The 21,300-nt window shown below is 41.0% G+C and overlaps 1 long non-coding RNA gene across 2 annotated transcripts in view; it reads right to left on the bottom strand.

Annotated features, from left to right (window-relative positions):
- The window catches only part of LOC138421882 (uncharacterized), a 122,940-nt gene that overhangs the window by 88,200 nt on the left and 13,440 nt on the right, over positions 1-21,300 (bottom strand). For both annotated transcript variants that reach the window (XR_011249664.1, XR_011249663.1), the window contains one exon: positions 2,873-2,939. This is a non-coding gene — a long non-coding RNA (uncharacterized lncRNA). The remainder of the gene's footprint in view (positions 1-2,872; positions 2,940-21,300) is intronic.

Here is a 21,300-nt window from a genome sequence, read left to right as displayed (position 1 = left end):
ATATATTTTTCAGTTTGTGTGATTTTCTCACAGATGAAAGCTTTTCACCATATTTTCTCCAAATTATATCAGAAACATTTGACTATGGACAGAAAACAAATATAAATATAGCTGTAACACCTCTGTTCAGTTCAGTTCAGTTCAGTCGCTCAGTCATGTCCGACTCTTTGTGTAATATGCATGAAAGGACTATGAATATGTAATGTGATTGATATATTTATCCAACATTGATGATGGATATGGAACAAGAAGAGGTGGTAGCCTTATGCATATAAACATATAATGTTCATGAAGTTTATGTACCTGTAATGCTCATGATATTCCTATACAGGATGCAAAGATAGTGAGCAGCATGTTAATCAAAGAGAGAAAATTCCAGCAAGCAGAAAATAATTGTAAAGGAATGCAAAACTTTACTTGCAATTTCTCAAAAATTTTGTAGATATACAGTGATTGGGCACACATTTTTTAAACTCCTTCTTTCTTTTTTGCCCACCAAGTTCCTATAAACACCTCAGCTTCCCCTCATCTTACTCTCCTGCTGTCCCTCAAGCTAATTCTGCAAGTTCTTCCCTCACAGTTTTTCTCCTTCACAGCCTTTCTCCTGATTCTGTATTAACAAAACCTCAGAACACTGGTGGCTAAGAGGTTAAAGCATCTGCCTGGAATGTGGGAGACCTGGGTTGATCCCTGGGTCGGGAAGATCCCCTGAAGAAGGAAATGGCAACCCACTGCAGTACTCTTGCCTAGAGAATCCCATGGAGGGAGGAGCCTGGTGGGCTACAGTCTGTGGGGTGGCAAAGAGTTGGACACAACTGAGTGACTTCACTCTCACTCTCAGAACACTTTATTGCATAAGACATGACTTCTTTGAAGAATGTGGCAGAAGACAGTGAATAGTCTTCTGTGGTCTGAATAGGTGTGCCCACTGTCTCTCTCTCCAAATTTATTTTGCTAAAATCCTGTTTCCAGGCTAAAGATATTGGGAGCTGGGGTCTTTGGGAATTGATTAGGTCATGGGGCAGAGCCTTCACAACTGAGATCAGTGCCTTATAGAAGAGACCCTGGAGAGCCCCCTCTTCCCTTCCCCTCAGTGAGGACCCAGTAGGAAGGCACTACCTATGAATCAGAAAGCAGGCCTTCACCATATGTTTTGTCTGTTGGTACCTTGATCTTGGACTTCTTGGCCCCCAGGACTGTGAAAAATAAATGTTAGTTGTCTTTAAGCCACCAGTCTATGGCATTTTCCTATAGTTGTCAGAATGAAGACACAAGGCAAGCCAGAGTCCTTTGAGAGCAGGGATCCCCAACCTCTGGAGTCCAATGCCCAATGATCTGAGATGGAGCTTTAATAATAGTAGAAACGACGTGCATAATAAATGTAATGTGCTTGAGTCATCCCCAAACCCCTGCTCCACCCCAGTATGTGGAAAAATTGTACTCCATAAAACCGGTCCCTGGTGTCAGAGGTTGGGGACTGCTATCTTAGAGATTAGAGAGTTTACTTGTTACTTGGTTTTTTCACATATGAATCTAAGAAATTATCCAAAATATGGTATCAACATCTATTTTGACACTCTTCCACTTAATTTCTTAATCTGAGAAAGAAGGAGTTTACTAAATTATCAAAATGAAGCCAATTTTTACCCATTTTAGGTTAAGAATTAACCTGCCGATTAAACCATTTTTAAGAAAATGAGGGGGGAGTATTTATAATTTGGACAATCAAAAATGTGTTGCAATCACAAAATGTCAGGGAATTATTGGGGTGAATACTTCTTTTCCCTCAATGCTTTGGACTTAATATTTTCTTACTATATCTTGGTTATTAAACTTTCAAATTATTTTCAAGTGATTCATTTTTAAATGACACAATGCTTTAAATTTATAATATTTAATAAGCTTAGAACTGTTTCCAAACCCTCTACTTGCCCTTCCATGGCACTTGGGTATTTAAAATGAGGTCTCATAGAAATAAACTTCTAGTAGAAGCCATGTATTCTTAAAGCATCTTTACCATAGGAAGTAGAAGATTACCCACCAAACCCATTAGTGACACATCAGCTGAAAGTTGATGAGTACAATCAGAACATGATGTTAGTAAAAGACATTCATTCCACTATACTGTGAATCTTCAGAGAATTTATTCATACTGCAGCTCCTACAACCCTGCCCAGATGGGCTAGCCATCCTGTCCCCAGCCAGGTGCAAAATGAGTCATTGATTTTCATTTGTCCAAAACTGAATATATAACAGCTAAAAGGAAAGCCTCAAGGCTAATAAAGAAAACACACATTTATAAAGGAACCTACTTCAATTCTTCAGAAGGAAATATTCAGCTGTTAATAACTAATGCCAACTGATATATTTTTAATGCAGAAAATAGGCAGGTTGATGTCATATCTTGATGGAGTTTCAGGGGTTCTTTCTTCCCTTCCCTTTTTAATAATCTGCTCCATGTCCTCTTCTTCATGTTGTTATGTCTTTTTGTTGTTGGTTTAAAATCACAGGAGTTCCTGGGGTGAAGTCTGAAACTGACCTCCATGCACAAAGAGTAAGGAGATACCAAAGAAAGAAGTAGATCACTTCAGAGTGGCAGGTAGCGGGTTTAGTAAGCAAGGGAACATACAAGGCTTGTCTTGGGCAGTCAAAAGAGGCGTAGATTTCTGCAGCCACCCACCAGGATCTTGAAAGTTTACACAGAGACCTTAACTGGGTCCAGTCACATATTCAGTCCAGATGGTCTCAGCAAGAGACCATCAAGACTCTCTCAAGCCTGTGTCCCTGAAACAGGTCCTACTATGGGAATGGGAAATGGTGAGAGAAACATACTTTCCAAGGAGAAGGGAGGGAATCAGGAGCCTCTGATTACCTGTATCCAGCTCTCACTTCAACCAGCAATCATGGCCTCTCCATGACCTTCTCCAACAAAGCTGCTTCTGAAATAGAACCAGATGAAATGGCAATGTCACTTTTTTAGGTATAAAATGGAAACAGTGTCAGCCTTTTAAGGGAAGTGCAATGCTGTCCTGTCATTCATTTGTCATTCATTCTTTCATTCAACAGAAATGTTCTCAATGACTACTGTTTTCCAAGTTTTGTGTTAAAAGCTACAAGAGTGCATATAAAAGAGGCAATCATAACTGACAACATTAATAGCACATATGGCATCCAGCCCCATCACTTCAAGGCAAATAGATGGGGAAACAGTGGAAACAGTGGCAGACTTTATTTTGGGAGGCTCCAAAATCACTGCAGATGGTGACTGTAGCCATGAAATTAGAAGACGCTTACTCCTTGGAAGGAAAGTTATGACCAACCTAAATAGCATATTCAAAAGCAGAGACATTGCTTTGTCAGCAAAGGTCCGTCTAGTCAAGGCTATGGTTTTTCCAGTAGTCAGGCATGGATGTGAGAGTTGGACTATAAAGAAAGCTGAGCGCAGAAGAATTGATGCTTTTGAACTGCAGTTTTGGAGAAGACTCTTGAGAGTCCCTTGGACTGCAAGGAGATCCAACCAGTCCATCCTAAAGGAGATCAGTCCTGGGTGTTCATTGGAAGGACTGATGTTGAATCTGAAACTCCAATACTGTGGCCACCTGAGGCGAAGAGGTGACTCCTTGGAAAAGACCCTGATGCTGGGAAAGATTGAGGGCAGGAGGAGAAGCGGACGAAAGAAGATGAGATGGTTGGATAGCATCACCAACTCAATGGACATGGGTTTGGGTGGACTCTGGGAGTTGGTGATGGGCAGGGAGGCCTGGTGTGCTGCGGTTCATGGGGTCACAAATTGTCCTGTCAAAAAGGACAGGCTTCCCTGTCTTCACTATCTCCCAGAGTTTGCCCAAACTCATGTCTACTGATGTGGTGCCATCCAACAATCTCATCCCCCATGCCCCCTTCTCTTCTTGCTCTCAAATTCTCTGTCACGGTGACTGACTCAATTCTGTTCCATGAACTTAGACTTCAACCTTTCCCTCTGAATTGGCTGGAATGTCTCAGCCACACTTACAGTTCTCTTATATATTCTTAATATGACAGCTTTATTTTCTCTTTCCCATGGCTGGGTCCTTCCTTCTCTCTCTAAATCATTGCTGGAAACAAGGACCAATTAGGCTCTCCAGCGAGAGACATACTTATGTCTTTTACCAGAACAATTTTGTCTTATTGAAAGAACTCTCTGGGTCCCACAACCTTACCTGAGTCTTTGTTCTAAAACACCTCAATCCACTCAAAGGTTTAAACAGTGGTTGTGGCAGCTATGCCTTTGATTTGATTATTGCCTAAGGACTTCCCTAGTGGCTCAGATGGTAAAGCGTCTGTCTACAATGCAGGAGACCTGGGTTCTATCCCTGGGTCTGGAAGATCCGCTGGAGAAGGAAATGGCAATCCACTCCAGTACTATTGCCTGGAAAATCCCATGGACAGATGAGCCTGATAAGTTACAGTCCATGGGGTTGCAAAGAGTCAGACAGGACTGAGCGACTTCACTTTCACTTTCAAGGCCATTTCAGTATTTTTGTTCAAAGGCTTTCTTATTTTCTCTTTTATTGGTTAAGAATGTGAAAAAATTACACATCCATGTTTGTAAGTCCCAGCATTTCTTTACTCTTTTTATTTCCTAGTGTTGCCAGCACTACATGCAGACGCACCTGTGGATAAACATAGATGAAATGAAGAATTTACTGCAACCACAATTTTTCAGAAGAATGAGGGGATGAAGTGTTTCAACAAATTTATCTTTTAGTAAAAACTAAGTTTTAGACATGACCCTTTTACTTTACCGATTGTTTTAGAATAACTTTCCATTTTTTTTTAGGCAAATTTCTTGCCTTTGGTGGTAAATATTATTTAATTCCTCTGTGTAATTGCGTCTTTTTCAGTGATTCATAGTCACTATTCTTCAGAAGTATTTTCTGTACCATATAGAAAATAGGAGCTTCCTAGGTGGCACAGTGGCAAACAATCTGCCTGCTAAGCAGGAGACTTGGGTTTGATTCCTGGGTTAGGAAGATGCCCTGATGGAGGAAATGGAAATCCACTCTAGTATTCTTGCCTGGGAAATCCCATGGTCAGAGGAACCTGGGGGCCTACAGTCCATGGGGTTGCAAAGAGTTGGACATGGCTTAAGGTCTAAAGGGAGAGAGCAGCATAGAAAATGTAGGAGACGGGGATGAGTGTGTTGATTTCTTATAACTTGAAACTTTTCATTTAAAAAATCATTCTTACAATGTTTAGTACACAGTAGTAAATTAATGTTTGTTTTTAATATAAAAACTTATTTTTCTACATAAAGGGTCAGTCATTTTAATTGGTTTGGCTATTTAGTATGTTATTTTAAATTATTAATTATTCTTATAAACTATGCATGAAATATATACATTATAAGTTTTGTTATAATATATAGTATTGTTAGAGACCTGTTGGAATGATTGAAATTATCAAATTCATAAATTTTCAGTCAGTTCAGTTCAGTCACTCAGTCGTGTCCGACTCTGCGGCCCCACGGACTGCAGCACAGCAAGCTTCCCTGTCCATCGCCAATCCCCTGAGTTTACTCAGACTCATGTCCATTGAGTCAGTAATGCCATCTAGCCATCTCATCCTCTGTCATCCCCTTCTCCTCCTTCCTTCAATCTTTCCCAGCATCAGGGTCTTTTCCAAGGAGTCAGTTCTTCGCATCAGGTGGCCAAAGTATTGGAGTTTCAGCTTCAACATCAGTCCTTCCAATGAATATTCAGGACTGATTTCCTTTAGGATGGACTGGTTGGATCTCCTTGCAGTCCAAGGGACTCTCAAGAGTCTTCTCCAACACTGCAGTTCAAAAGCATCATCAATTCTTCAGCCCTCAGTATTCTTTAAATTCCAACTCTCACATCCATGCATGACTACAGGAAAAACCATAGCTTTAACTAGGTGGACCTTTGTTGGCAACAAAGATCATGAACTTTAAGAAAGTATTAATAAATATCCACATCCATTTAGTCGTAAACTCTCTGAAGTTTGGAGCTAATTTTTTTTTTTTTTTGGTAAATAGTGCTTTTTTTGTTTTAATTTTAACTGTTGAAAAGTAGAAACTTAAAAATCTGCAAAGTTTTATATTACATTTACATTATGGCTAGTTTGATTCTCCCAATGTAGCTATTATATAGTCTTGCATGTTACAGGTATTTAACAAATGCTCTTCAAGCTTAATTCAAAGAAAGACTTTTGAAAAATGGAAGAACAGTTTACTGGAGAAGGCTGAATGGTAAGTGAGGTATATTCTGATGACCATAAGTAAGTTTTATATAAGGATAGGCAACCAGAGATGAAGAGGCCCAAGTTTTACCTAATCAAACCACCCATCATTTGCTAGGATCCTCTACAGAATTCCTACCCTTAAGTGTCCCTGTGATGGGAAACTCTTCAACTCCGAGGCAATTCTTTCCATATCTTGAAGTACTTTGTTAGCTGATAAGAAAACAAAAATCAAAATAATGGGATTTGTGAAACATGGAGGGAAAGTGACAGAAAAGAAGTCATTAACTGACACATATCCAAAGCTAGGAATTGATATTTATCAGTACAAATTTTATGATTTATTTCATTTATGTTTTACTCTTCTTCTGTGAAAGAGAAATTAGGTGCAACACAGCTCAAGTTGGACTTCCCTGAGAGCTCAGTTGGTAAAGAATACGCCTGCAGCATCCCCAAGCATCCTGCACCCTGCATCGAACCTAGACTGGTGATTTGTTTCTTATATAATATTATACATGTTTCAATGCCATTCTCCCAAATCATCCCACACTCTCCCTCTCCCATAGAGTCCAAAAGATTGTTCTATACATCTGTGTCTCTTTTGCTGTCTCGCATACAGGATTATCATTACCATCTTTCTAAATTCCATATATATGTGTTAGTATACTGTATTGGTGTTTTTCTTTCTGGCTTACTTCACTCTGTATAATTGGCTCCAGTTTCATCCACCTCATTAGAATTGATTCAAATGTATTCTTTTTAATGGCTGAGTAATACTCCATTGTGTATATGTACCACAGCTTTCTTATCCATTCATTTACTGGGATGACCCGGAGAGATGGTGTTGGGGGAAGGGTAGGAGGGAGCGGGGTTCGGGATTGGGAACATGTGTACACCCGTGGCAGATTCATGTTGATGTGTGGCAAAACCAACACAATATTGTAAAGTAAAAAATAATAATAATAATAATAATTTTTTAAAAGAGCAAAAAAAAAAAGAATACACCTGCAAAGCAAGAGACCCTGGTTCAATTCCTGGGTCTAGAAGATCTGCTGGAGAAGGGAAAGGCTACCCACTCCAGTATTCTTGGGCTTCTCTGGTGGCTCAGCTGGTAAAGAATCTGTCTGCAGTGCAGGAGACCTAGGTTTGACCCCTGGGTTGGAAAGGAAAGGCTTCTCCCCTGGAGAAGGGAAAGGCTACCTACTCCAGTATTCTCATGGACTGTTTAGTCCATGGGGTTGTAAAGAGTCAGACACAACTGAACAACTTTCACTTTAGCTCAAATCAATGTAACTTCTAGGTACACTAAAGAACACAACAGCATATTCCCATATTATTAATGAAGGAAGAAAAATGATTTTGTCTTATCATAATCAAGAGTTCATTTTGTAGTTAGTTTTTCCATATATAAATGTTCCATATATAAAATGAATGCTTCCAAAGGATGCTGAACTCCCATCTATGAACAATCTGGTTCTTATTTTTGTAACAACTCTAATTTAATCACTATACATAAATAGAATTTTCAAGTTAATTTTCTGAAATAATACACAACCTAATATTAGAACCCTTTTAAGGTAAAAATATTTTTCCTTATTAGAGTGCTATCAAATATTTTTAAAAGTAATAAACTAAAAAATCAGTGGTATACATTGTATTTCTCTTCTCCCCTGCACTAACTTAGTTATGATAATAAGGAAATATGGGTAAACTTGAGTTAACGCTATTCCACATTTATTGAAACCCCTCCTAGGTGCTGTCTTTCTCCCCTGAAGTTATGCCCTGGTATTTGAAGAAGCAGAAATACTACAAGAGAGTGCTTTTCATTGCAAGCAGAATTCTAAAGTCAGCTGCAAAAGAGACCTGAGATAATTTCCTAATAAGAAACAAAAAGACAAATTTCATAAGCTTGACATTTAAATGGATGTCTTAGCTTAATCATTTGAAAAGAGTTTATCTTTTGTGCGTGTGTTAATGCTCACTGGCTCAATGGTATCTAACTGTTTGTGACCCCATGGACTGTAGCCTGCCAGGCTCCTATGTTCATGGGATTCTCCAGGCAAGAATACTGGACTGGGTTGCCATTTCCTCCTCTAGGGGATCTTCCTGACCCAGGGATTGAACCCGCAGCTCCTGCATTGGCAGTTAGATTCTCTACCACTGAGCCATCTCCTTTCACTCTCTCACAAATCAGGATAGTTGGGAAAAAAGGCCAACTACTGCCCATGTATATGAAAAAATTATTAATTTACCAGCATACACAAAAATTGATATTCCCACTTTCTGTCATATTTTTAGTTAGATAATGGTAGGTGTTGACACCAAGGAAATTACCACATTTTTCATAGACTGCACTCACGGCCTAGCCAGGCATCCAAAAATGAATGTTTTTAGTAATGAGAGCCAAGCAAGAGAGGGAAGATATTGATACACTGAGTGAGTCCCCATTACTTCTACTGGATTAGAAACATGTTTTATATCAACAGCAGTCTATAATTGAGAGCACACTCTTCTTTCCTGATGAAATTCTCAATGATGTTAATCTATAATATGAAATTTTCTATAATTCACTCTCTAAAAAAATTTTTGCTTCTCTCTTCACACTGCATGACTTAGCAAGAGTTTTACAGACTTTGATTTTAACTGAGAGTATTTCCTAGAGCATTTACAATAGACATTTTTAAAAGTCTTCTACAATACCGGTGGCCATGGGGATGCACCACTCAGACCTCCCTTCCAGAAAGCCTTCCAGGAAGAGTATGGGTGACTGACAGCCTCCAGCAGCCACATCTCTGAAGGCGCTGTAACATACATGCTAAATTCCTGTTCCTAACAGGCTCCTCACTAGCTGAGCAGAGCAAGGTGACAGATTATTTCTCACCAACACAAGACTCTGCTAACAGGCAATCTCTGTTCTGGGAACTCAGGTTTGGCCACAAGTTTCTCAGAGCTATAGTAGACTAAAGTCCAACCTACTTGGTTCTCTTCCTTCCCTCTCTTCTTTCACAAGTGTCAGACCTATGTTGCGGTCTGAAGATCTTTGATGCTTCCTCCTGTTCCCTCTACTCTCTATCCTTCACATTTATTTCCCTCAATAAATCTGTATGCCTAGCCACTGGGCCTCACCTATGCCAGAGTGAATAGATACCAACAATAGGAGGAAGAGGCTTCTGGTTGGTCAGTGAGCCAGGTGCAACCATTTTTATCGTTATTTTTATTGCAATACAAATAGTTAAAGGAAGAGAAAAAGAGCAACCAAAGCCTATGGGGATATTCCTTTTATGTGTATTCTTAGAGGAAACCATAGGTTTGTCTTCCCTGGTGGCTAAGTTGGTAAAGAGTCTGCAGTGATCCCCTGGAGAAGGAAATGATAACCCACTCCAGTAGTCTTGCCTGGAGAATCCCATGACAGAGGAGCCTGGTGGGCTACAGTCCAAGGAGTCACAAAGAGTCAGACATGACTGAGTGACTAACACTTTCACTTTCATGGATTTGTCAGTCTCTGTTGCGTGAATACTATGACAAGCTAAATAATTAACAGCATTATTTGTGATAGAAAAAATCCTTCGTGTCTAATAAATACTGTTTGTGCATCTGCTTCATGAATGCATTCAGAATGCAGCCAGAGGCTCCTCGCCTCCACCTCTGTCCTTAGAATACATGTTCTGCCCACCACGCCCATGGTGGGAGCTGTTGTCAAGGACACAGACTTGAGAGCATAAGCTGTTGTTGAGAACATCTGGACTGACTATGTGACTGAACTCAGTTAAGAACTCTATACAAAATATTTAAGATTATGGTGGGCATGTTTGGAGATGTGCTTGTCTCACAGTCTCCCATAAGTAAGTTCCCTTGCTTATTAGGCCTGCAACCTGCCAAACTGGAGCCATCTTCCTTTTCTTTGATCTCTCCTTACCCTCCCTGTACAAGATGGAGGTGGGAGGAGGTAGCAATTAGCAAACCAACACCAGGGGACAGAGGGAGTTAATTCCTATTCAGTCAGAAACCCTTGGAAGGCTTGGCCTCCACCCGCCCCGGAACATCTTGAGTCTGGGGGTTGAGGTATGGTCAGGAAGCAGGTGCCTGGAGTGTCAACTCCAAGGTCAAGGTCCAGGAGGTTAGGCCTCCCCGCAGGCCCTCAGCAGAGGCTTTTAGAACCAAAATGAGATGCAGTGGAAGGCAAGTCTGACTTGAGCATGGAGTCCATCACTCAGACTCTGAAATGCTTTTGCCAAGAACAGACACAAGTGACAAAGTGAGAACCAGTAAGAAATAATGAACTCATGATTTCTACAAAAAGCCCCACCCTTCTTGGGCATCCTAGTCATCTGGAAGCCATCTCTGCCTTCACCCTCCTCTCAGGCCCTGCAGAGGGCATGACCAGTTAACCATTCTCTCTTGTGACCAGTGTGCCCAGAGCTTTTGCGCTAGATGCAGGAGTTAGCTGTGGGCTCCTGCTCTGGCTTGTAGATGCTGGGCTGTTGAGCTAAGTTGGGGTGGGTGGGCAGGGTTAGAGGAGATGCCTCCTTGGGCTTGAGCTTGAGGGTAGGTGGATGAGACAGGGACAGCAGTGCCCTCTCGAGCACATGGCCATCATCCATCCCCGGTGGGCATCTCCATGCCAGTGCCTCATGAACCAGGGCATGTTCTCACCTACACAACCATGATAAGCACATTGGTTGGTGGGTTATAGCAGATGATAACCAGCCAGCCTCCTCAGCACAAAGGATACTGAAACTATCTCTGAAGGGACAGAATGAGGATATGGAGACAGGGGTGTGAAGCAAACTCAGATGATGATGAATTGGCACAAATTAGAACCACAGCCAGCAAAAGAGGCAGGTTAGTGAGAAGTGCATGAGTCCAAAGGCACTTGTTTCGTGTACTCTCCTGAGTTGGCACCAGAATTTTATCATTTGTCCAGGAAGTTTCGGCCACTATGACTCTATGTGGCCTTGGCATTAATCTCTCTGGAATACCATGATGGGGAGGCTGAATGTTTGGAGGTTCTTGCAGGATATCCCAATCAATGAGAGCAGATGTCATTTACTAGTCCAGAAACCATGTTCTAGGGTATGGTTCTAAATCTGCTTGCCAGTGGTGAGCTGAGGCAGTCCAACACTAGTTGTTATTTCTAACTCCACCATCTGCCTTCTGAATGGGACCTCAAGCTTATTAAAACATGATTTCTTTTTCAATTCCAATAAAAAAAGACTGAGTCCTTTATGCCAGAGTCTTATCTGACACCAAAATTATCTCCAAAAAAGAAACTGATGGTCAGGTTGCAATAATTTCCTTTACTTTTTACCCTGGCTGCCTTAACCATCCATGAACTTTAATTTCCTTCCATATCTCCTATTGACATTTATCACCAAATCAGCCTGACAGGGAGGCATAGCCTCTCTCCAGTAAAGCACAGCTGACAGTCTTTCAGCAGCAGAAGTTTCCTGGAACTCAGTCTTGACACCTCTGTGCTGCTACTGATTCCTGTGATAAGAACTCTCTATTTCTATATTACACATTCCTAGCATCCTCTGGCATACCATATTAATTTACAGAATAGAAATTGTCAATCCACTGCAAAAACAAACAAACAAACAAAAAATTCGATAGGATTTAAAATGTTCTGACAAATCCCCTTTCTGCTGGCCACAATGGTACTTCAATTCACTGCTAACTTGCTGTGTGATGATGCCCAGAATATTTAACCTCTCTGGACTTCAGTTTCTTCATCAGTAAAATGAGGATTTCTTCCAGTTCTAGTAGTATGTGGCTTAATCTCTGTTTTCTTAATGAAGGAAAGATCCTTTAAATTCTATAGTGCTTTATAATTTTCAAAAGTTTCACAGATGATTTCATATAATCTCCTAATAGTTGCTCTTTTAAGTGGTCATTTCCAAGGAATTTTTTGTTCCTACACTTTAACCCTTACTCCTTTTGTCTTCCATATCACAAAGCTTTGTTCTTCTTTCCCTAATGTTATCTCTGTTTTTAATTCTCACACATTTCACATTTGCACACATGTGTAAAGTTTGAAAATTGAGATCAGGTCTTTCTACTTCAGAATCTTTCCTTAGCCTAATTATTACCAGAAAAACTAAAATCCCACCTTCACAAAGGTATCCTTTATATTTATATGCCTAGATTAGAGAGGAAAAAAGGGTAAAACTAAGAAAAGGGCTTGAGGTACAAGTTTTGGAAATTAAACCACAGGTGTTCTATGCTCTCAACCAGAAATTTCCAACTGATAAATGGTCTGTTTAAGGAATGCTTTTTCAAATAGTTTTTTCCAGTGACTAAACATTCCTACCTTCCTATCCATGAGCTTCTAAGTGTTCATCTATAGGCTTTGAAGCAGGAAGGACAGTATGGAAATGGCCTGGAGATAAGAGGAAACGCAAGGTCATGGATTATTTCTGTATGGCTGGAGCACAGAGTACCAGGTAGGAAGTATTGAGAGGTGACATCAGAAGCAGAGGCAAGGACAGGTTGAGATGAACTTTAAAACCATGATGGGAGGCCTGAGGGCAATAGGAAGCCACCCAAGTATTTTAGGTACGAGAATATCATGCTCATCTTGGAGTTCAGGGGAAATCACTGTGATTTAAGCCAAGAGTCAGGATTGCAGAGGGGAAGACACTTGGCTAGGACACGTGTTAGGAGATGATAGAAGCAACGCAGGCAGGTGGCAGTGGCGGCCTGGACTAGGTATCAACAGGGAGGAAGGATAGAAGTGAGCCAGAGTGAGAGAGACAAGCAGGAAAAATTGATACTCTGTGTAGGGAAAGAAAAGGCAAAGAAAATCAAGGAATTCATGCAGCTTTCTGGCTTGGGCTGGGGGCAAACGGTGATGTCATTTACTAGATGAAGGCACACAGAGGGAATAGCACAGAGAAGGTGCCTGGTCAGCTGTGCTTGGGGCATTTTACATTTGAGAAGCTTTTTAAGAGCCCCTAGAATTGCACTCATCTCACACGCTAGTAAAGTAATGGTCAAAATTCTCCAAGCCAAGATTCAGCAATACATGAACCGTGAACTTCCAGATGTTCAAGCTGGTTTTAGAAAAGGCAGAGGAACCAGAGATCAAATTGCCAACATCTGCTGGATCATCAAAAAAGCAAGAGAGTTCCAGAAAAACATCTATTTCTGCTTTATTGATTATGCCAAAGCCTTTGACTGTGTGGATCACAATAAACTGTGGAAAATTCTGAAAGAGATGGGAATACCAGACCACCTGACCTGCCTCTTGAGAAATTTGTGTGCAGGTCAGGAAACAACAATTAGAACTGGACATGGAACAACAGACTGGTTCCAAATAGAAAAAGGAGTATGTCAAGACTGTATATTGTCACCCTGCTTATTTAACTTATATGCAGAGTACATCATGAAAAACTCTGGGCTGGAAGAAGCACAAGCTGGAATCAAGATGGCCGGGAGGAACATCAATAACCTCAGATATGCAGATGACAGCCCCCCTGATGGCAGAAAGTGAAGAGGAACTCAAAAGCCTCTTGATGAAAGTGAAAGAGGAGAGTGAAAAGGTTGGCTTAAAGCTCAACATTCAGAAAACGAAGATCATGGCATCTGGTCCCATCACTTCATGGGAAATAGATGGGGAAACAGTGGAAACAGTGTCAGACTTTATTTTTTGGGGCTCCAAAATCACTGCAGATGGTGATTGCATCCATGAAATTAAAAGACGCTTACTCCTTGGAAGAAAAGTTATGACAAACATAGATAGCATATTCAAAAGCAGAGATATTACTTTGCCAGCAAAGGTCTGTCTAGTCAAGGCTATGGTTTTTCCAGTGTTTGTGTATAGATGTGAGAGTTGGACTGTGAAGAAGGCTGAGCACTGAAGAATTGATGCTTTTGAACTGTGGTGTTGGAGAAGACTCTTGCAAGTCCTTGGACTGCAAGGAGATCCAACCAGTCCATTCTGAAGGAGATCAGCCCTGGGATTTCTTTGGAAGGAATGATGCTAAAGCTGAAACTCCAGTACTTTGGCCACCTCATGCAAAGAGTGGACTCATTGGAAAAGACTCTGATGCTGGGAGGGATTGGGGGCAGGAGGAGAATGGGACGACAGAGGATGAGATGGCTGGATGGCATCACGGACTCGATGGACTTGAGTTTGAGTGAACTCAGGGAGTTGGTGATGGACAAGGAGGACTGGCGTGCTGCGATAAATGAGGTCACAAAGAGTCGGACACAACTGAGCGACTGAAGTGAACTGAACTGAACTGGGAAGCTCTTTGGTAACAAGTGTCCTAGTCTGTCCAACCTCATTCTCTGTGATGGTCTTTCTTCCTGAATCACACATGAGCACAGCTCTGCATCTTCAAACTTGACTCCCCCCAGTTCTGCCACCAGAAACCTGTGCTCAGCAGAAACCTGGGCTACTGATCAGCCCTCCCCACTGCCTGGTTCTGGGAGTCACCCTTCACTAAATTATGCTGTTGTTACAATGTATTTTTCTGCCTCAAAACAAGGTGTTGTGTTTTTTTTTTTTTAATGGAATCCCCAACCAGTGGGACTCTGGGGCCAGAGAACAGAATCCCTGTAGTAGGGGCCTGCTCTTTCTGCCCTCTTCTTAACATCTTTGTTCTGGAGGAAGTAAGACAAAGCAGAACATACCCACCCATATAATGCAAGGGGAGGGCAATATACTGGACTTTTGTTTTTTGTTTTTTTACAAGGTGGAGGTCTTTCAGGATGCAATTTGTGACGTACAAACAAAAACCTGATTTGGGGAAGGATTTCATCATTCCATTAGACCAACTGTAGCCCAGCTGTAAAATTGTCCTAATTTCTTTAAGGCAGACATCACCAGGACTGACAAGCAGGCTCTGACTAGTAATAGTTGAGATTTATATGTGAAAAGAATATCAAAATTCCAGGAATGAACTAGGAAGAGGGTGTCATTTATTTCTGCATTAAAATTGAATAAATAAGCAGTCTTATTGTCACAAACCATATATGTACAGAAAGAACTAGTTTGCCGTATGAGTAACTGAGTATCTGGATAGAAAATTGTTATTAAATCAAGAAGAGACCTTGGCGATCATCTGACCTAATTACATACTTTGGCAGATAATAAAACTGAGGCCCAAAGAGCAAGCAAGTTTTGTGGAGCAGTAGAGGTGCTATGTATAGGAGCCAGGTCACCTCACTCCAGCCTGTGCCCTTACCGCTTACCTACACAGGTTCAGTTCAGTTCAGTTCAGTTTAGTCACTCAGTCGCATCCGACTCTTTGCGACCCCATGAATCGCAGCACGCGAGGCCTCCCTGTCTATCACCAACTACCAGAGTTCACTCAGACTCACGTCCATCGAGTCAGTGATACCATCCAGCCATCTCATCCTCTGTCGTCCCCTTCTCCTCCTGCCCTCAATCCCTCCCAGCATCAGAGTCTTTTCCAATGAGTCCATTCTTTGCATGAGGTGGCCAAAGTACTGGAGTTTCAGCTTTAGCATCATTCCTTCCAAAGAACACCCAGGGCTGATCTCCTTCAGAATGGACTGGTTGGATCTCCTTGCAGTCCAGGGGACTCTCAAGTGTCTTCTCCAACCTACATAGGTTACTCATAGGCTAATCTGCAGAAGACACAAAGGAGCCTAGAGATCTGACAGCGTATCCAGCTCATACCCTATTGCATGAGTTCCAAATAAGGCAGTCATCATTTTAACAATATGAAACAGGAGGTTCCTACAACTATAAATCCACTGGTCAGCAGGCCCCTGTCAGCATTACTAAGTGTTCAAAGTGCTTCACATAATACACACACACACACACACACACACACACACACACACACACACAAGACATATCAACCCACAGTCAAGGTCTAGCTTAGCAGTTTTCAACCTGGAGTAACTTTTCTCCCAGAAGACATTTCCAGAGACATTTTTAGTTGTCACACCTGGAGGGTTGTTATTGACATCTAGTGAGTTGAGGCCACAGATGATTCTGAACATCCTACGATGCCCATGGCAGCTGCTCATGAAGAGCACTATCTGGACAAAAGTGCCGATAGTGCTGAGGCTGAGAAGCCCTGGTCTAGGTTAATTACAGAGGCAGTAACTCAGAAGTCCTCCACCACTGGCTGGTGATAGTGGTGTGGGCAGCAAAAACTCTAAAAAGATGAAGAGTGGTAGATAGCTGTCTGAGAATAGGTGAGATGCATTCCATAAGGCAGAAGATAGACTCTCAGGAGGAAGGGTGAGGTGCTGGCTGAGATCAGAGGCTAAAGCTCATGCTCTGCTGGCTGTGTATTTTGAGCAAGCTACTCTAACCTTCTAAGTCCTAGTTTCCTGAGCTGTAAAATGTGAGTAAAAAATTAGCACCTTCCCAGGGGAGTTGTAAAGACTAACATTTATATATGTAGTGCTTAATACAGCGCCTGCATCAAAGAAATGCTTAATAATTTTCGCCACATTCAGAAACTGACAGAACTCTTAATCAAATCCAAAGCTTCCACATTACAAATGGCATAGCTAAGTCTCAGACAGGCATAAACATAATATATTTCCTCTTCTATTACATATGAGGCCTAGATTGTAGACATTCACTAAATATCATGTCGGTTTTATTTGTTACTAAATTCTCCACATTTCAGGAAAGGAAGGAAAAAGATATGAATATTGTCACTTTTCACAAATTGGCAACTGAGGTCAAACATTAATTGTCTTACCCAAAGCTACATTGTGGGAAAGTGAGGACCCGGTCCTCTATCTAAACACCACACACTTATTTGCTAATGTCATAGCAGGACAAGTTTCAAATCATTTTTATTTCTTCTTTTAAGACTTTGGTGTAAATTTGATCATTGAGATCCAATTTATATTTCCCTCAACAGTGGAAGTTTCCAAATGAAAGATGATTGATCAATTACTGACCACATAAATCATTCATAGGCACCAGCTCAGACAGGCCCAGTTCATTATGTATCTTCTTGACAAAAAGCAAATTAATCCACCAGTTCTAAAAACCTTGTGCCAATCTATCTAAATCAATCAAGGCTAATAAAACATTAGCAGTAACAATGCTAATGAGCAAACTCTTTTCCTCATAAGGATTCTAAATTAGTCATGTATTTGAAACGATATAGAGGAAGCAGTTCAAGACCCTTATATGTGATGTGCCCTGTCTAGTTCTTCAAACTCTGGGTGGGTCAGGAGTCTACCCAAAACACACAGAGTAGGGCTATGGGAGCCCTGACCAAATAATAAAGTCTTTACTCTTAAGATGTGGTACATATATACAATGAAATATTACTCAGCCATAAAAGGGAATGAAATTGTGCCATTTGCAGAGAAATGATGGATCTAGAGACTGTCATACAAAGTAAAGTAAGTCAGAGAGAGAAAATCAAATATTGTATAATATTGCTTATATCCAGATCTAGAAAAATGATATAGATGATCTTATTTGTAAAGCAGAAATAGAGACATAGATGGAGAGAACCAACATATGGATACGAGAAGGAGGTGTGATGAATGGGTGATTGGGACTGACATGTATACATTACTATGTATAAAACAGATTACTAATGAGAACCTACTTTAGGGCACAGGCAACTCTACTCAATGCTCTGTGGTGACCTAAATGGGAAGAAAATCCAAAAAAGAAGGGATATATGCATACATAATGCTAATTCGCTTTATCGTGCAGTAGAAATACAACATTGTAAAGCAACTACACCCAATAAAAATTAATTTTAAAGGTAAATAGTCTTTAATCCTAAGGGAAAATACTATAATTCCCTGCCCTACTCCACCTCAGGCATATAGAGAAGGTTCAGAATTGGAGGCTACTGAAGCTGGGACTCAGGGGTGGCATCTCTTCTCACTTGGGAGGGAAAAACAAAGACTCAAGAGAGGCCTTGGGATAAGACCTGAAGGCTGAAACTCCTCTGGGAGTCTGTTCTCTGTTCTGTTACATCTTCACTAAAGCGCTATGATTCCTTTGACACTGTTGCTTGATTAGCCATCCCAACAACTAACACAACACATGCCTTGCTTTAAACAAGCTTATTGATCCACTGCAATTACTATGCCAAAGGGATACAGCCAGGCCAAAGCCATCACACCCACAGGAAATCAAGGGAAAAGACATACCTCTACCATACTCTGCTCTCTTCCCCTCTGATTCTCTACCAGGGGCCCCCATTGACAGACCTAGAGGGCAAGGGTCTCCCATGATGGGGTTCATACCTGTCAGGTTCTTGGAGACAGAGAGCAGGATGGCAAAGAAGGTGATCCAGCTGGAGACAGATAGAGGCTAGGTAGTATATTTACTTTGAACTGAAAATCTCTGGCCATTTCTATGAGTGCCATAGGACTGTGCTCTTAGAGGTCTTTTCACACTTACAATCTGAGTGTTAAACTAGATTATGTCATGGATCATCTGTATAGTCCTAAGCAAATTGTTATCTTCTCAAGCCTATTTCCTCATCTGAAAAATGAAGAAAATAATTGCTAATTTTCACTGTGTATCTCATATATGCCAGGCACAGTTCTGAGAGTTTTAAATATTTATATATTAAATCAGTTCATCTTCACAGGAACACTGTTATTGTTATTCCCTTGGCTTCCCCAGTAGCTCAGCTGGTACAGAATCTGCCTGCAATGTGGGATACCTTGGTTCAATCCCTGGGTTGGGAAGATTCCCTGGAAAAGGGAAAGGCTACTCACCTCCCTGGGGAAGGGAACATCTACCCACTCCAGTATTCTTGCCTGGAGAATTCCATGAACAGAGGAGCCTGGCAGACTACAGTTCACAGGGTCACAAAGAGCAACATGACTGAGCAACTTTCACTTTGACCTTCCTCCTTCCTTTTTTTACAAATAAGAAAATTAGGCAAAGAAAGTTTAGGAAAAATGCCCAACCACATACAGCTAATCTAATAAATGATATAACCAGAAGGCAAACTCAAGAAGGTGAGCCCTGAAGTTCATTCTTTTAAGCATTATGCCATGCTGCATCACAGTAATGCTGCTGGTGCTGCTGCTAAGTCACTTCATTCGTGTCCGACTCTGTGCGACCTCATGGACTGCAGCCCACCAGGCTCCTCTGTCCATGGGATTTTCCAGTCAAGAGTACTGGAGTGGGGTGCCATTGCCTTCTCCGACAGTAATGCTAGTATACCTGTTTATTTATTTATTTATATTTTGTTTCATTTTGTTTTTGTTTATTTATTTTAATTGGAGGCTAATTACTTTACCTGTTTAATGAGTGAGTGGGTGAGTGAAATTGCTCAGTCATGTCCAACTCTTTGTGAACCCATGGACTGTAACCCGCCAGGCTCCTCTGTCCATGGGATTCTCCAGGCAAGAAAACTGGAGTGGGTAGCCATTTCATTCTCCAGGGTATCTTCCCGACTAAGGGATAGAAACTGGGTCTCCCGCACTGCAGGCAGATCTACTGTCTGAGCCACCAGGGAATTCAAACAGTTCAAAAAATAAATATGTGAGAGCAATTGGTGCTTGACAGGTAGGGGGCTCACAAGAGATACTACCTAAAAGTAACCCTATCATTTTTGTAATTTCCCAAGATTTATTTTTCAATAGCTAGTCATAGTAGACAATGTTTAAAAGATCCCCCAAATCAGATTGCATCACCTTGGGGAAATGGCAGGAAGGAAAACAGTCTGGGAAACAAAAACATGAAGGTGTTCTTTCATATGTAAAAATATACTGAGACTTAATATAAATACCTAGAAGCCAGCTTAAGTCTGCTTTCTCTCCCAGGATGTGTCAGGACCAAGATCAAGAAAGTTACTGGTTCAAAAATGCTCATAGAGGGTTTAGTAGAGGAAAATGATTACACTTCTGGGTTTCTGGGAAATGTAGCTCCCCCTTTTTGCCTCTGTAACTTGTGTTTCTGAAAGAATTCCCACCTTCTTTCTGAATTCATCTTCTTGGCTCTTCCTCTTGCCATGTTACTGATGCATGAGACAAACCCAGGCCTCCTCCTACTCGAGAGGGAGAAATCTTTCTCCCTTTCTCATCGCTCCTCTTCCTCCTCTTGACTAGGAGAAAAGAAGATAGCTGCCAGAGAAAAAACTTCAGAAGCTGCCTCTCAGAAATTGCTCTACCATAAATCACAGGAGAAAAGGAAAAGGAAATTCTAAGAACTCCCAATGATTTCAACCCAGTTCCCTTAAAAACTTGGGGCCAAAAGCTAGCAACAAAGACTAAGCACTTACATCTCTGAATCCTCTAGGCTTAATATCTTCTTTGGGAGCTCAGCAGAGGTTTAACTGTGGCTGGTCAAGATCTGGGGATCTGGGGACTGAATTCAGTTATCAATCGCATCTAAAAATTATTTACAACACGCCATTCAAAACCTCTCTCATTCTAAATGCCCACATAGAATATTAACACTTAAAACACTTTGAACTATTGACCTAGAATAGACTGCCAGGTATTTTCCCAGCAAAGATGGGTTTATTCAGGATCAGCAGAGAAATTGCAATTCAGAATCTGTGGCCACAGTGAGCAAAATGCAAGTGCCCACCCACCAAGGAAAGGAGGTCTTTATATAGAAGAAAAGGAAGTTGGGAGGGTTGGAGTAAGACGGTCCCTGGCTTATCTTGCTAGGATAGAAGTCTTTTCTTTATCTTGTTGGGTTTAGTTATGGTACCAGGCTGTGAGGGGGCTTCCCCTGTCTGACTTATTTCACCAAGAATAGTACCTTACAAGTCCCTCCATGCTGTTGCAAATGGCAAAAGTTCATTCTTTTTATGGCTAATATTCCATTATACATATATATGTATATATATGTGTGTGTGTATATATATATGTATATATATGTGTATATATATATGTGTGTGTATATATATATATATATATATATATATAACAAATAAACCCTATCTTCTTTATCCGTTCATGGATGCTTAGGTTGTTTCCCTATTTTGACTATTATAAATAATGTTGCTATGAACATTGGGGTACATGTATCTTTTTGAATAGGGTTTTCTTTGCTATTTTGTGTGTGTGTGTGTGTGTGTGTGTGTGTGTGTTTTTGATGTATAACCAGGAATAAAATTTTTG

This window comes from Ovis canadensis, chromosome 16, assembly GCF_042477335.2.
Source record: "Ovis canadensis isolate MfBH-ARS-UI-01 breed Bighorn chromosome 16, ARS-UI_OviCan_v2, whole genome shotgun sequence".
Classification (NCBI taxonomy): domain Eukaryota; kingdom Metazoa; phylum Chordata; class Mammalia; order Artiodactyla; family Bovidae; genus Ovis; species Ovis canadensis.
This window is presented reverse-complemented; position numbering and strand designations above follow the sequence as displayed.